The following is a 13,292-nucleotide window of genomic DNA, read 5'->3' as shown; positions in this document are numbered from 1 at the left end:
ATCTGATGAAAAACCATCCCAATTAAGAAACTATCTAGATTCGTATTCAGACAATGCGCGCGGAGAGCCGAGCTCATTCTTAATAACAGAGGAGGCCTTCAGTGATGCATATATGAGTGCACTGCACCAACAGTCAAACAGTGCTGTAGTAGTAGCACCATGGGTGATGCCTCGTCTGTAGTCACACATACCACCTCAATGCAGGTGTTCCGTCATATGACGCTTCCCCATCACAACAGGAGTCCATGTGTGTCGTAACTGTTACCCTTCCAGTTCTGTTATGTAAATAAAAAATAATACCTTTTCACAGGGGAATGCTTCAGGGCCTATAAGTTATACAGTAGCATTATTATGGTACAGTGTTACCACTGACGCTCTGACCTTATTCCCCTTGGTGACAGGCACGGAGGCTGCTAGACTAACTGCTCTGTGTTCAGCCATGTTGACTGATGGGGTCTGATTCGCATCTGACCTCACAGAGATGGAGGCGTTTGACGAGGTACGGTACGAAAAACAGTCTCCAGATACACCAAAGGACCTCTGACCGAAAGTCAACAGCGAGCAGACTTCCACCAAAGACTGGTGGCTGTGTTCCAATGAATCCTTGGTCCTCACAATGCATTCCAACAGTCTACTTTCTTGTGAAGTATTCCGTTTTTTGCCTATTGCTTTAGCACCAAGGTGTCAATCCTGGTTCAAATGAGTCTCACAAAACTCGAAAGCGAAGAAAGACTCCACCACTAGTAAAGTCATGTCCAGATGTTAAATGGTCTCAAAGACAAATGGATCCCAACTGCCAAAATAGAATAACTTTATCACAAAGAACCTTCCAAAGCATAGATGAGAGTCTCATCTATGCATGGGGCTGTTTCCAAATCACATTTACCTACAAACATGGAGTCAGACATCGAACTGTGTTACAAAAAGGATCTGGATCTGAGCTCCTGAACACACAACACTCGGACCACACTCGTCAAGTGAAGGGCAATGTAGAGGACAAGCGCCTCAAGGGAAAGTCTGTTTATCTGGCTTCTCAAAACAGTCCCATTCTGTTTTAAACTATTAGAGACAATCAGATACGCGGACAAAGGTCTTTGTAAGACCAAAAGCTTGGCACATTAAATGACTGAAATGTGCGTTGTTCGAAGAGCGCAGAGACTCTTTTCTACAAGTTAGAGTCCAAAATGTTCTCAACTTCAACACTGAATCTCGTTAGATTTATTTGTCCCTCAAAAGGGTCACAGTACGCAAACACCTGCTTTGAACTGACCTTTGTAAGACCGAGCCATCAGCAATAGTAGTTCACTTGCAGCATTGTACAGGAACCATCACTAATTAATCCCAAGGGCACAACATCTAACTCTACAAAAATGTCATGTAACGAGAGCCTCCTCAATTGGAATTCAAATAGAGATTTAATTGGCCCCTTTTAATCACTTTATCACTTCCCTGATAGCGGATTATTCCTTGTGGTGTCGTTTTATCATTTCCCCTCATCTATAGCATTATCTTATTCTTCTGTCTGGCACCATTAAATCCATTCAGCCTGTCATTCTGTTACATCTCAATATTATCATCTCCAGATCTGAAGCAGTTCCTTAAAAAAAAGTGGAATCTTTAATGATAACCTACTATCCCCTCCTCAATAATAGGGACTCAGGGAATGCCGGGGCAATGCAAGTGCACATTCACCTGGTTTCATTTTGGATGCCTCAAAGGCATGATGCGAATCACAGTCTCCATTTCGCGTAAAAAAATAAATAAACACCCTTGCAACCTCCATGCCAAGCCACCCACCTCTAATAAGAGACAGAGGAAGAAGAAGGGAAAAAAGAAAGCACAAGCACGTGCATGGCCAACAATGGCACTGGCCCGAGCCAATCAGAGTGGCTACTGTGGTGCACGTCAGTCTCTCCCCCCCCCCCTCCCCCCCCCACAGTGCCCCCGTCCGCCTTTACATAATATAATGACTGTTTCAGTCAGCTGCTACACAAACCAGACTCTTTCTACCCAACAACCCTCTCCCCCTTATCCTTCCGCCTAAAACGAACACCCCTGCGCTCAACCTCTGCCACGCCCCCCCCCCAGCTCCCCCCTCCCTCCTGCACACGCGCACTCCATGCCAGACTCAAAGCTTTGGGCACTTTGCCAGCCAATGCAGCAGCAGCTAAGGGAATTGAAAAGAAAGAAAGAGACTGTACGAGAGGGAGAGCGAGAGAGGGAGGAGAGACAATTTGAGAAAAGAACATCATCCCCTTTACCCCAAATCACAATTTTTCCTTTAACCCCCACCCTTCTCTCTGTATAGAGTTCCTCACCTCACGTCGCCAATGATCCAGAGGGATTCCACAGCAATGCGCACACACACACACACACTGGTTGTTACAAGTAGCATAGTCGGACCACAGTGACAGTGAGGAGACGGAGGGCTAGAGGGGCCTCCTACCCCAAAAATTCAGCACACAGGGAATTAACAGGCCATGCCAACATAAGGCACTCTTTTGTAACCCCCCTCATCCACCCTCCCCCTCCTCTTCGGCATTCTACTACAGCTGTGCCACACCACAAAGAAGTGTGCATAAGCGACCCCTCCCTTCTCCTGCACCCTTCCCCCCCCAAAAAAGTACACATTTTTTCCCTCTCCCCGTAGTTGTAAAAATAAACACACATACTTACTTTCTGGGGGCCCCTCGAAGGTACTGACCCACACAACTGGCTTTTTTTCTTTTTTTCTTGGAATGCATTTTCATTACACTACCCTTATCTAAAAAAAAGTGTGTGTGTGTGTGTGTGTGTATGTGTGGGGAAGAGAGGTAGGGGATGGGTAGGCAGATAGAGGAAGATTGAGCAGAAAAAAGATGAGCGCTCTGACACGCTACCCTGACATAATGCCAACCCTTAATTCCCCCCACCGCCCATCCCCCCACCGACACACACCATTTTCTTTATGCGCACGCCACTGCTGCCTGTCGATCAGATCAGAGCACACACGCCAAAATGTCCGCCTCTTTTTTTGGGGCGGGGGCACCCCAAAAATCCACCACATCGAGACACCTTAACGTCAATATGTCTGCACAATCGGTCTACCAATGCTGCTTGGCATAACTGGTTTGGAGAGTTGACCAAACAGGACAAATGCCAGATGGTGGGGTACAATAGTAATAAGACCATTTGCAACCACACGGTGGAATCTGCAGCTCATTTCACGCATGATCTGCATCATGACAATTAATTTGGCTGATGCAACTCCTGCACCTCACCGTCCCCAACACGCTGGTGGCACCACATCTTTTATCCAGGGTGAGAGAGAGAGAGAGCGAGAAAGAGAGAGACTTTGAGGGAGAAGACAGGGAAATTCTTCACCTCCTTCTGACTCAACTTCACACAAGACTATGAGATCTTCCTCTTTTTCGAATTTCATTTTTTTGAAACAATTCGTTTCGTCTGATGGTGGGGGCGCTTATCGCAGAGGCGCAGGGGGGGGGGGTGTTTGCCATCACCACCCCGCCCCCTCATCTCCATCCTGTGATCCTGGCCAAACTCCCAAAAATCTCTGGCTCTACCCATCCAGCTCGTCTGATCACCCACCAGCTCAATTGGCTCAATTAATCATTTTCCTCTTCACCGCATCGGATGCCAAGCGAGCGTTACGGGCATACAAAATGGCCGCCGTCACCATAACCCAAGTGGACACTTACCCTTGTGAAATGCATATATTTGTCATTATCATAACAGTTATCCTCATGACCGTATAAAAGTTACGGTTACGTCTTTAAGTAATGTATAGAATCACAAGGCTTTGGGCTGTGACCCAGTTAGGAGTTATTAAAGCCTTGTCACAGGGTCAGACAGGGTGAGCATTGCAAGTGTCTGGGGATGCGGGTGGCTGCTGGGCTCGGGGATCTTTCTGGAAACGCATGATCCAGTCCTGCTATACCCACATGGCCTTTTATGTGGTTTGGAGGCACTACTATGTACATATGCTGAAATCAGAGGAGTCTAATTTATTAACTAGCTTGCATAATCCACAGACTTCAAATCAAAGTTGTATTACAGCGTTTCATGGCATTTCTCCAAAGACTAAGTCCATGCGGTTGAGGTATAGGTGCCTATTTGTAATGTTCTGTGAAGTAATGCTGAGTGATTAACCAACATTTCGGTTATTTTTATAAAATTAACTTGACCTAAATTGGTTAAATTATTTGAACTCCATTTTGTTTGTTTATTTTATGAGATTTCAATGCTCACAATGTTATTTTTTGTTGATACATTAGATCCAGACTGAACTGTGCAATGTAGTAGGGAGATGTGGCCAATATTCTACATAGTTTAGCGCACAAAACATGGTAATTAACTGCAATTACCATAATCCATTGTGCATCTATTTGTCTGGTCTGTGTTTCTTTTATGCCTGCTACTGAAGAGACAGAAGAACGTGTGATTGTGAGGGGATATAGAGAGCAGCTGTTGCTTCACATGATCTAAGTGATTGATAGTTGGTATAGAGCATTCATGAAAGTATTCAGACCTTGACTTTTTCTACATTTCGTTAAAATTATTCTCACATTGATTGAATTGTTTTTTTCTCTCTTCAATCTACACACATTACCCCATAATGACAAAGAAAACAGGTTTTTGGTCCTTTTTTTTTTTTTTTTAATAACAGGAAATATCACATTTACATAAGTATTCAGGTCCTTTACTCAGTACTTTGTTGATGCACTTTTCGCAGTGATTACATCCTAGAGTCTTCTTGGGTGACACTACATGCTTGGCACATGCTTGTATTTGGGGAGTTTCTCCCATTCTTTTTTGCAGATCCTCTCAAGCTCTGTCAGGTTGGATGGGGAGCGTTGCTGCACAGCTATTTTCAGGTGTCTCCGGAGATGTTAGATCGGGTTCAAGTCTGGGCTCTGGCTGGGCCACTATAAGGACATTCCGAGACTTGTCCCATAGCCACTCCTGCGTTGTCTTTGTTGCGTGCTCATGGTCGTAGTCCTGTTGGAAGGTGAACCTTCGCCCCAGTCTGAGGTCCTGAGCGCTCTGGAGCAGGTTTTCATCAAGGATCTCTCTATACTTTGCTCCGTTCATCATTCCCTCGATCTTGACTAGTCTCCCAGTTCCTGCCGCTGAAAAACACTCTCACAGTATGATGCTGCCACCACCATGCTTCACTGTAGGGATGGTGCCATGTTTCCTTCAGATGTGACACTTGGTATTCAGGCCAAAGAGTTCCATCTTGATTTCATCAGACCAGAGAATCTTGTTTCTCATGGTCTGGGAGGCCTTTAGGTGCCTTTTGGCAAACTCCAAGCAGGCTGTCATGTGCCATTTACTGAGTAGTGGCTTCCATCTGGCCACTCTACCCTAAATGCCTGATTGGAGATGTGAGAACCTTCCAGAAGGACAACCATCTCTGCAGCACTCCACCAGAGGAACTCTGGAGCTCACCCAAAGTGACCATTGAGTTCTTGGTCGCCTTTCTGACCAAGGCCCTTCTCCCCCGATTACTCAGTTTGGCCAGGCAGCCAGCACTAGGAAGAGTCTAGGTGGTTCCAAACTTCTTCCATTTAAGAATGATAGAGACCACTGTGTTCTTGGAGAACTTCCAATGCTGCAGTATTTTTTTGGTACCCTTCTCCAGATCTGTGCCTCGACACAATCCTGTCTCGGGGCTCTACTGAAAATTTATTCGACCTCATGGCTTGGTTTTGCGCTGTAAACTGTGGGACCTTATATAGACAGGTGTGTGCCTTTCCAAATCAATTGAATTTGCCACAGGTGGACTCCAATCAAGTTGTAGAAACATCTCAAGGATGGTCAGTGGACACAGGATGCAACTGAGCTCACTTTTGAGGAAAGGAAAAACAATTTAATCAACTTTAGAATAAAGGCTGTAACGTAACAAAATTGGGAAAAAGTGAAGGGGTCTGAATACTTTACGAAGGTACTGTACTTAAAAGAACTACAAAACAGTGATTGTCAGACAGCATAGGCAGCAACTCTATAGAAATGATGATGACTTGGAATCAAATAAGTCATCAAATAAAACGAAAAAACACAACTGAAATATTTTATTAAGGTAATGTGAATAAATGATGGTTAATAAGTGATAAGCAGCAATGGGCCGTCACTACAATCATGCACATGTATTAATTGTTTTATTTTGTGTTACAGCATTCAACCCAAATAATCAAAAGTGAAAAGCGTGATTCTTTTTTAATAATCGAATGGAAACCGAACTGACTTCAAACAGCACTAATCACTCAGCACTACTGTGAAGTGAAAAGAAAAGTGTTGAGTCAGTTTCTCTGAGGCTATAGGGCAGAAATCTTTCAAATTTGAGCTCAGTGCCCATGGCCATTGATGGCTGACCAATCTCCAGTTTCACATTCCTAGTTCCAAAGCAGGGTAGCCATAGACATAGGTTGTTGTGCTTGTGCCACAGATAAATATAAAACTGTATGAGGGATAACAAGGAACGTAGAAATACTGGCTCTCCATTGTGATTAATGGATTTCTGAAAGACATCCAATGAAGCTTTCTCAAACTGGTGAACATTTACTAACCAGCTGAACATTGCAATAATGCTATTGGAATAATGACACCTGACATCATGTGTAGGTCATATCACTTGACAGATTTCCGTTGCTGAAAAATGCTTCCTACACGTGACTGGTGTTTTTAAAATTGGCCGTGACCCACGAGTATCCCTCACGTATCCTCAGATTTTGAGTACCTCTGAATTCCACAGGCTGTTTACGACCCTAGTATCAAGGGATCAGATAAGGGCCTATTTTCATTAGTGTAGCTGTATGCTCCGAACTTCTGAGTGATATTTATGATTTTCAAATTCGGCGGCAGACCTGCATTTCTGCACAATGGAGACAAAGTCCAGATTTAAAAATGGTTTAGCTGCCCTGCTCAGGGTTGAAGGTCAGTACGACAAACAGCCAATCCTTTGTGATTAGGATAGCAGTCCTATGGGGTTCCGCAGAGCCGAGACACAGTGAGCTCGCTTTCACAGGCGACAACGCACTAGATGAGAGTGCAACATCCCCAAGGGCACATAAAGCAGAAATATTACTTCAGCAGCAGACACTGGCTTCATGATCTCATACTGCAGCCATTCCTGTGCCTCATAACTCCACAGGAGACGATCACAGGTGACAAAACACCATAAAGGGTCAGAAACGCTGGGGTTGCAAAAGTCCTATTTCTGCCTTTCCCTCCATTTCACTCAAAATCTCTTTGGTTTAATAGCATTTGCAGATGATCCATCCACCCTTCTTGCTTTTATAGTGCTTATAGTTCAGGGAAATGCATTATTGGGGAACTTGAGCTTACGGTTCGCAGCGCCAAAATGCCAGAGATGTAGAGTTCCAGTGCTTCATTTGAGGCCAAAGCTTGGTTTCTACAGAGCTTTCCTACAAGAGCCCGAAACCCATTCCTTGTTAGTAATTATCTAACCTTGTATTGGTTTCCAGGATTGGTGACCCAAAAATCAACATTGATTGATGAGTTCATAAAACAAAACGGTAATCTAGTTTATAGAAATCAATACTATGATTGGCATTGGTCTTCTGATTGGAATGAATCTCTTGATGCAGTTGTATGCAAAGAGAAAAGATTACACTACGGAATCGGCAAATGTTGTAGGCAGAAAGACAGTGGTGGAAGCATACAGAGAGAGCGTCTAAATCCCATACTTCGAGCAAATGTAGAAGAGATGTAGACAACCCCATTTTATCAGTCACCAACTCTGTTTAAAAATGATTATTAATACATTCACTGGAACACTAAGGCAAGGCAGGGACTTGGAACAATGCACCGATTAGCTTTAAGAGTTGCTGGGAGGCATACTGTTAGCTTGGCTTTTTGCGCTAATCGTTGTGCAACTACAAAGAAAAACAAAACTGGTGATGGTAGTGGATGAACTGATTCTGAGCTACAAGCTACAATTTCAATAAGGCGACATTACATGGTATCAATAGCAGCTAATGCCGACTTATGTGAAACCATTTACAAATAAATAATACAATCCATCAACACAAAATCTACACATTTAAAATACATATTTTCTGGAAGAACTGTCAGTGCTGTGGTTATGGTACATACAAATCACAGGTAAAGGTCATATTAGTTGGACAAGAAGTGGCAGTCCATAGATCACATTTATTATGCTCTTTTAGCATACATTAAGATAACGAACGTTAATACAGCCTCGGACAGAGCAGTGACATGAGCCCATTTAACTCCAATCCAGGTTCGCATCACTGGTAGATAGTTTTGTGTCACATTATTGGGTGATTTAGTTGCCATGAAATCAACAAAATGCTAGCAAACTACTAAAATACGTATTGGTATTCTACAACGACAATGTTTGTTGTTGGAAGGGAATTTGAGGCCAACCGTATCACAATTGTTGTGCTGATGAAGATATGTCTGGGAACATGAAAAAAAAACTAAAAAAACTGCACAGCAGCTTTGAAAAGCCAATGGAAGGTCTGGGCAGGAGCGCCGTGGTTAAGCTCATTGGTTAATGTATTAATTGGACCTACATCCTGATCAACCCACACACTGGCAGCCCTGCCATATATTACTCAGATCTGGGGGCTGCTGGGAATATGACCAGAATTTGCATACGGTTAGTTTCTGACACTAATGAGGCCAATTAGGCGGATGGCGCCCATGGCCACAGAGTTGTAATTGGTTGGCTTGAACTGCTCAGGAGTTATGGATAACAAGATGTGGGATTGAAGCCAATAGTAAGCACTGCAACTGTGAGATGTTGACAGACTTACAGCATCTTATTTCATATTGGTGGTTCTTGTTTATATACCCTCAGGTTGAGTAAGCCTATCAAGAGCTTGACTGACAGAGAAAAATCAGTCTCACATCTCAGAAGCAACAACATCCACATAAAAATGGCATGGAGAGGTGGGCTTCCAAATAAATATAAACACACACACACACACATACACGCATATATATATATATATATATATAAATAAATAAACACATATGAGCACACCTGCACACCAACATAAAATACGAGCCATCTACAGAACACCAAACATCAAAGATACTCAACACCAAATGTACACGTCTTGCCTCCCGCATCGATACACACCTCCCGTTCCCACCACCCCTGCTCAGGCACAACACTTAAACACACCTCTGGTCTTCATTAAACAAGACAACCGCTCATTGTGGTAGTTGCCACGACAACCGACCCCCTTCTATTTTCAAGCCATGCCACTAATCAATTCCTGTTATACTGTCGCCCGAGGGAGGGAGAGAGGGAGGGGTGGCTAGGGAGGAGGAGGGTGGTAGTGGTGGTGAAGAGGGTGGGGAGGTGGGGCTGGGCAGCGGCAGGGGGCAAAGGGGAGGAAGTGTGTGGGGGTGTGAAGTTGGGAGACAAAGAGCTAAACGTGAGCCCCGAGGTAGCTGACTGACATGGCGGAGCTCCACAGTGGCCTTGATGGACCATCCATGGTAAGCAGCAAGTGGCAACACTATCTGGAAGAGGAATGAATCCTCAACCATGGCTGTGTTCATCAGTTTTAAAATATAGGTTGGAAATATTTTTTGCAACGTAAAACAAAAACATCCATGTAGTCCCTCCTTTCAGTTAAGTCAGTGTTCTTCCAGTTGGTGCCAAATGAACACAACACAGGATTTCCTTCAAATAAGTCTGCCTCACAGTCTGGGTTTTTGGAGACTACTATACGGACGGTAACGGATGAGAACCCAATGGGTCATGGTTACCAATCACAGACTAAATGGGTCCAGGACCCAATGAGTTTAGGTTACCTAGCAGAGAACAAATGGGTCCAGATCTCAACGGGTCATGGTTCCCACAGAACCAGTTATCCACTGCTGGAGCACACGTTATAAAGAAGGCAATGCAGGTCAGGCCAAAATACAGACAGACAATCTGTACGCCTATTGAAAGGACACCAAACAATGTGTTTTTTCCCCTTCCATAAGATGACCTTGAATATGTGGACATCTATAAGTACCTAGGTGTCTGGCTAGACTGTAAACTCTCCTTCCAGACTCATATCAAACATCTCCAATCGAAAATCAAATCTAGAGTCGGCTTTCTATTCCGCAACAAAGCCTCCTTCACTCACGCCGCCAAACTTACCCTAGTAAAACTGACTATCCTACCGATCCTCGACTTCGGCGATGTCATCTACAAAATTGCTTCCAACACGCTACTCAGCAAACTGGATGCAGTTTATCACAGTGCCATCCGTTTTGTCACTAAAGCACCTTATACCACCCACCACTGCGACCTGTATGCTCTAGTCGGCTGGCCCTCGCTACATATTCGTCGCCAGACCCACTGGCTCCAGGTCATCTACAAGTCCATGCTAGGTAAAGCTCCGCCTTATCTCAGTTCACTGGTCACGATGGCAACACCCACCCGTAGCACGCGCTCCAGCAGGTGTATCTCACTGATCATCCCTAAAGCCAACACCTCATTTGGCCGCCTTTCGTTCCAGTTCTCTGCTGCCTGTGACTGGAACGAATTGCAAAAATCACTGAAGTTGGAGACTTTTATCTCCCTCACCAACTTCAAACATCTGCTATCTGAGCAGCTAACCGATCGCTGCAGCTGTATATAGTCTATCGGTAAATAGCCCACCCATTTTTACCTACCTCATCCCCATACTGTTTTTATTTATTTACTTTTCTGCTCTTTTGCACACCGATATCTCTACCTGTACATGACCATCTGATCATTTATCACTCCAGTGTTAATCTGCAAAATTGTAATTATCCGCCTACCTCCTCATGCCTTTTGCACACAATGTATGTAGACTCCCTTTTTTTTCTACTGTGTTATTGACTTGTTAATTGTTTACGCCATGTGTAACTCTGTGTTGTCTGTTCACACTGCTATGCTTTATCTTGGCCAGGTCGCAGTTGCAAATGAGAACTTGTTCTCAACTAGTCTACCTGGTTAAATAAAGGTGAAATAAATCAAATAAAAATAAAATGAGCATACACTAGCTCATCTGAGGCCCTATTAAATAGGCTAGTTTCCATTATTAAATTTTGGAAAAGCATAAATGACCATGGCCACAATGATCAGATGGGAAGAATGCCCATTAACTAAATGTGTCGTCTCAAAGACAGGTGTGGGATATTCATAGTGTTACCCTAAACACCATATTCCACAGTACAACCAACATGTTGGACAAATGTTTAGTATATACTGGGATCGTGATGACATTGGTTACTCTACCTTCAGCTCCAGTAACTTCTCTACATTGAACCTGAATGGGAAATCACTACATTCATTTCAATAGAACATATATTTTATTCAGCCCTTCCAGGAAAACCAGGAAAAAAATGACTGGGTACCGAGGAGTGAATATTAAACTGACAATTTTCAAATTGTTAAACTATTTTATCCAAAATGATTTAATGTCAAATTCGTTTTTTTTTAAGAATAATTTTAAAACAAAAACTCCATTGCGGTCTCCACTGAAACATCACGCTGTTTTCCGGCCAACAGTGCCTTCAGAAATAAGTCAAGGGGTATGAATGCTTCCACCTTTTGTTGTGTTACAGCCTCAATTCAAAATAGATTAAATAGATGTTCTCCCCTCACCCATCTACACACAATACCCCGTAATGATAAAGTGAAAACATGTTTTTAGAAATGGTTGCAAATCTATTGAAAATACAGAAATATCTCATTTAAAAAAGTATTTACACCCTAGTCAATACTTTGTAGAAGCATCTTTGGCAGTGATTATAGCCGTGAGTCTTTCTGGGTAAGTCTCAAAGCTTTCCACACCTGGATTGTGCAACATTTGCCCATTATTTTTGGAAAAATTCTTGAAGCTCTGACAAATTGGTTGTTGATCATTGCTAGACAACCATTTTTCAGGTCTCACCATAGATTTTCAAGTAGATTTAATTCAAAACTGCATCTCGGCCACTCAGAACATTCACTGTCTTCTTGGTAAGGAACTCCAGTGTAGGTTTGGCCTTGTATTTTAGGTTATCGTCTTGCTGAAAAGGTCTGGTGTCTGGTGGAAACCAGACTGAATCAGGCTTTCCTCTAGGATTTTGCCTGTGCTTAGCTCCATTCCGTTTATTTTTTTATCCTGAAAAACTCGCCAGTTCTTAACGATTACAAGCATACCCATAACATGATGCAGCAACCAATTTGCTTGAAAATATGGGAGAGCGGTACTCCGTAATGTGATGTATTTGATTTGCCCCAAACATAACACAATCTATTCAGGACAAAGTGAATTGCTTTGCCACATTTTTTGTAAGATTACTTTAGTGCCTTGTTGCAAACAGGTACATGTTTTGTAATATTTGTATTCTGTACAGGTTTCCTTCTTTTCACTCTGTCAATTAGGTTAGTATTGTGGAGTAACTACAATGGTGTTGATCCATCTTCAGTTATCACAGCCATTAAACTCTGTAATGGTTTTAAAGTCACTATTGGCCTCCTAATTAAATCCCTGAGCAGTTTCCTTCCTCTCTGGCATTGGTTAGGAAGGATGCCTGTCTCTTTGTAGTGACTGGGTGTAATGATACACCATCCAAAGTGTAATTAACAACTTCACCATGCTCCATGATATTCAATGTCTGTTTTTTTAATACATTTACTCATCTACCAATAGGTGCACTTCTTTGCAATGCATTGCTTAAAACCAAGTCCTAAAGCAATGGGACTCCGTAAATCTTCCTCAGATTATTACCAATCCCACAAGGTATGACTCGAAACACCCAGGAAAGGCTACTCTTCTTGATGTTATCCTCACAAATAATCCTGATAGGTCATTACAGAAAACACCAGACTGATACCTTAGTGATCCCTGTTTTACAGCCTGTGTTTGTAATGGCTGCTCAGCGAAACAACCTGTCCTGATTTGTCATAGACGATTGCTAAAAAACTTTAATGAGTAAGCCTTCCTTCATGAACTGGCCTCTGTAAAATGGTATAGAATCAGCTTGATCCCCTCTGTCGAAAACACTTGGACCTTCTTTTTTGATATTTTCAGCGATATTGTTAACAAACAAGCCCCCATAAAGAAAACGAGAAAAAAATAAAAATAGGTTCGGCCCCTGGTTTGACCGTGATTTTGCAGTTACTCCACCTCAAGAATTTCATTTGGCGAAAAGCTTGGCACACGCAAACTCAGTCCGACTGGCTTTCTTTCAGGTAAATGAGAAATAAGTGCACTCAGGCTATCCGGAAGACCAGAGTTAGTTACTTTAAGGAGCAGTTCTCTCTCTGTGGGTCTAATCCC

General features: G+C 43.0%; 1 protein-coding gene across 3 annotated transcripts in view; it reads right to left on the bottom strand.

Annotated features, from left to right (window-relative positions):
• The window catches only part of LOC139391857 (transcriptional repressor p66-beta-like), a 45,043-nt gene that overhangs the window by 12,041 nt on the left and 19,710 nt on the right, over positions 1–13,292 (bottom strand). The gene's annotated exons all lie outside the window — the stretch shown is intronic.

This window comes from Oncorhynchus clarkii, chromosome 32, assembly GCF_045791955.1.
Source record: "Oncorhynchus clarkii lewisi isolate Uvic-CL-2024 chromosome 32, UVic_Ocla_1.0, whole genome shotgun sequence".
Classification (NCBI taxonomy): Eukaryota; Metazoa; Chordata; class Actinopteri; order Salmoniformes; family Salmonidae; genus Oncorhynchus; species Oncorhynchus clarkii.
Note: the sequence above shows the minus strand (reverse complement) of the source record. Positions and strands in the feature narration are given on the sequence as shown.